Source organism: Ixodes scapularis, unplaced genomic scaffold (assembly GCF_016920785.2).
Source record: "Ixodes scapularis isolate PalLabHiFi unplaced genomic scaffold, ASM1692078v2 PGA_scaffold7__128_contigs__length_106722199, whole genome shotgun sequence".
Lineage (NCBI taxonomy): Eukaryota > Metazoa > Arthropoda > Arachnida > Ixodida > Ixodidae > Ixodes > Ixodes scapularis.
In genome coordinates this window covers 2,101,651-2,105,269 of record NW_024609882.1, presented here as the reverse complement: position 1 = coordinate 2,105,269, position 3,619 = coordinate 2,101,651, and positions in this window count along the sequence as shown.

The window sequence follows — 3,619 nt, the reverse complement described above, 5'->3', positions numbered from 1 at the left end:
AAGAAGATATATACCGATACACTGTAGTACGTCACTGGTGCACATTACTTTTCAAACACCACCACGCTCGACATTTGGTCCAGCGGCGCACCTAGGCATCGATGCCGGCATAGAAGAGCGTCAAGTCTCTCAAGCCACGTCATGACGGCTTGCTGAACTTCCTTGATCGCTCGTGAATCCCAGGTGCTTCCTCAATGGTCTCAAGAGATATAATCACTGGGTGCCAGGTCGGGGCTGTAGGGATGATGCTCCAGCACCTCCCACCGGAAGCGTCGTAACAATGCACGCTCCCTGTTTGGCTGAGTGTATACGGGCGTTGTCTTTTTCTTTTTAATGTATAATGTTTTCGTGATGTTCTTCATGTGTCCATAACATGACGGTAGCCCCGTACACCCGAACAAGTGGACGATGAATTTCTGCTGTGATCCGTTGCAAATCAAGAAGGTAGGGCGAGGGAAAGGAAGGCCGAGGAGGAGGAAGCAGACGGAACGCTGGACAGGAGAGGGGGAAACCTCCTCCCGTCAGCTCCTCCTTGGCCTTCCTTACCCTCGCTCTACCTTCTCGAGTTGCAACGTACTATAGTGAGATGCCCTTTAGACGCAAAAATTTGATTACACTACGTAGACGCACTACCACGTTGAACCGGGTTTCCCTGAACGCAGCCATCTTGAACCTGATATTGCGAGGTTTGGGTAGATGGATGAGACTGAACCCTTTGAATCGGGCGGATTGTGCCATCTAGCCAGTTTTTTTTCAGCATTTATTTACCATTAGTTATATATATCTAGATATTTATTCTTACAAGCTACATATCATCCGTGCAATGCAGGCACCTCTATGCAACCGGGTGCCCACGCCATCCGCCCTACCTGTCGACCGGAGGGGAATAAGGAAACGCTCATTCTTCCCTCGACTTATGCCAGCAGTCAGGTAATCCCTTCTCCATTATCTCCACTTTCCCCATGACTATTTTCCACTCACTTTGCCTACATCCCCGAGCGGTTCCCAGGTTCTGACTGACCTAGGGGTCAGTCAGAAAACTTTATTATAATAATCGGAGAAAACCTAGAAACGCCAGGGAATTTAAAATTGTCATTTTTAACAAGGGGGACACAGAACACACACAAATCTCCAAACATAGCAACGTGACTGGTGCGCGACCGAAAAAATTCGCCTGCTCCTGGTATCGAAGCAGGGACCTCTCCGTTTCCAGTCGGGAGACTGAGGTTAAGTTTTCAAGTTAGACTGGTGGCCTTTAAAGGGATGCTGAACCGAAATCTGGATTCCCCAAAACACGCGGCAAAAGCGTACAACGGGATGCCACAAACCCCAAAACATCGTTCATACAGCGATATCTCGAACGGATGACCGTATTTTTCAAAAAAAGAGGCGCATTTGGCAGGAATGTTGACGTCATGTTTCTCCGAGAAGGAGAGGGAACGGCCTCGCGTCTTCTCCGCCTCGCGGCCTTGAGGGAGCGAAGCGAAGAGAGGAGGAAACTAGGTATCTTGACGGTCACGTGCCTCGTCGGCCTGGTTCAATCTCGAATTCTTTGTCCAAAAATACGGCCGTCCATTTGAGATATCGCCTTACCAGTAGTGTTGTAGGGATTGTAGCGTCCCGCCTACATCTCCAGCATTGTTTTTTTTTTAAATCCTAATTTCGGTTCACCATCCCTTTAATGCGTATCGTAGGTCCTTGACAGTTGAACTGATAGAACTGATAAGTGGATAACTCTTCAAGCGAGACATCAGGAACCGCCTCCTTATAGGAAGAACGTATTCCCATCAGCCTGATAGCATATTATAGGCATAGCCTTCCAATGGAGGAGCCACCCAATCACTGCTGACAGATGTGTACCAAATGGCCTTGTTATCAACATTTTCTTAAAGAACACGCGTACGGACAATCGCTTCTGCCGGGGAATCTCTAGAGGGCTTATGTCAGCGAGAATAGTATAGTGCAGGACTAGGTCATAAACACGAGCTGTTTATGCTCCCGCCTTACTGGCTTATCAACACGAAACGACCGCTGCAGGCTTTCCATTTTTCTCAGGAAAGAGCGCACAACAGGTGCGCACGTACCTCGGCTTGTATTTACTCCTGCCCAGACCTGTTTACGAATTATTTGAGAAGAGGCCGCGTTCAAGGTAGTCGCCCTTCGCGACCGCAGGCCTACACTGAACGCGTGGCCCGGATGACCGATGGCTTGATTTGCCGCTTTCCTGAGTGGGCCTATATGGCCGTTGCTGTTGATTAGAAAGGCTTCGGAGAGTTGCGTAGAAAAATAGAACCTTCATTGCTCGATTTCACAGCAGCGGTCGCTTTTGGCTGGAGTACAGAGTTTGCCGCGCCTGCGGTGATTGACCCAGCTACATCTCCGTTCACAACCCAAGCTGACAGAGAGGTGGAAGCTACGTGATCGTCGGACCAATCATCCGCCGATTCTGTCTCCACAAGATCCCACTCCCGTCCATATCCACGCGCAAAGAGCGTGGTTAGGTAATCAAATGGAGGCGGCTGATTGGTCCGGTCAGCGCGTAGCTTCCACCTCACTGTCAGCTTGGGGGTGAACGGAGGGCTTTTTCGTTAATGGAGTGGAAATGCTCTTATTTTCGGCGTGGCAAACCGCGTGGACGCATTTCTTTGTGGTTGCGCAGCTTTATTGGAATGTCCCAAAAACGAAACGACAAAGAATCTATTAAAAGAAGTCGAAGTGCAATGATATTTTAAAGAGTGAGGTCAGTGATTTTCATTCTTTTCTGGAGCAAAGGGAACGAAGGAAAATTATAGATGTGGTTGAAATGATAATCGTTTTTATATATGGGCGATTCCATTTCAAATCTTGCAAAAAAATGGGGTCATGATTAAAAAAAAAAAACTTTCGATAAGCTTTATGTGCTGCGCTTAACTTATTGCCACTAGAAGAAAAGTAAAAACCGCTTTTGCGGTAAAGTTTTGGTTTTCGATTTCTCGACGAAGATAAATTTTGAGATTTGGGCGATTGTCACCGGTTGCGCATTGGGGTGCGTCCCCAGACTCAAATACCTTTTGAAGAACAAGAATCTTTGTAGATGGGTCTTAAAACTACAATAATGAACCGAATGACGATAAGAGTGTGTTTTCGTTTGTAATTATTTTGAATGATGATAACTCTTGTTTTGTTAAAGGTTATGTCATAAACAACGACGTATACCAAATGAAAGTTTACACATGTACCATCGGGTTCGAATGAAATACGAACAGCACGGAACTTCGAGCCTCAGCTTCCAAGCTTGTGTGGTGCTTGGCGAGGGTCAAGCACATCGGAGTAGGGCGCTACGTGATTGTGCGCCCTATACTCCAATTTGTTAGATCCTCGCCAAGCACAACACGAGCTTGGGAGCTGCACCGGTAGTGGGCTTCAAGTTCCGTCACTGTTCGCATTTCATTCGAGCCCGATGGTAGCGTTTCAACAAATGCAATATCGCTATGGCCAGTTAAAGTTATCTCATTTATAAACAACTTTGATTACAATAGAAAACTTCAAAGGTACAAATTTTAACATAACTTTTTTCCGGACATTTGAAATCGTTATAGTGTGTGTGTGTGTTTTCTTTTTTTTTTTTTTATGAAGGGCT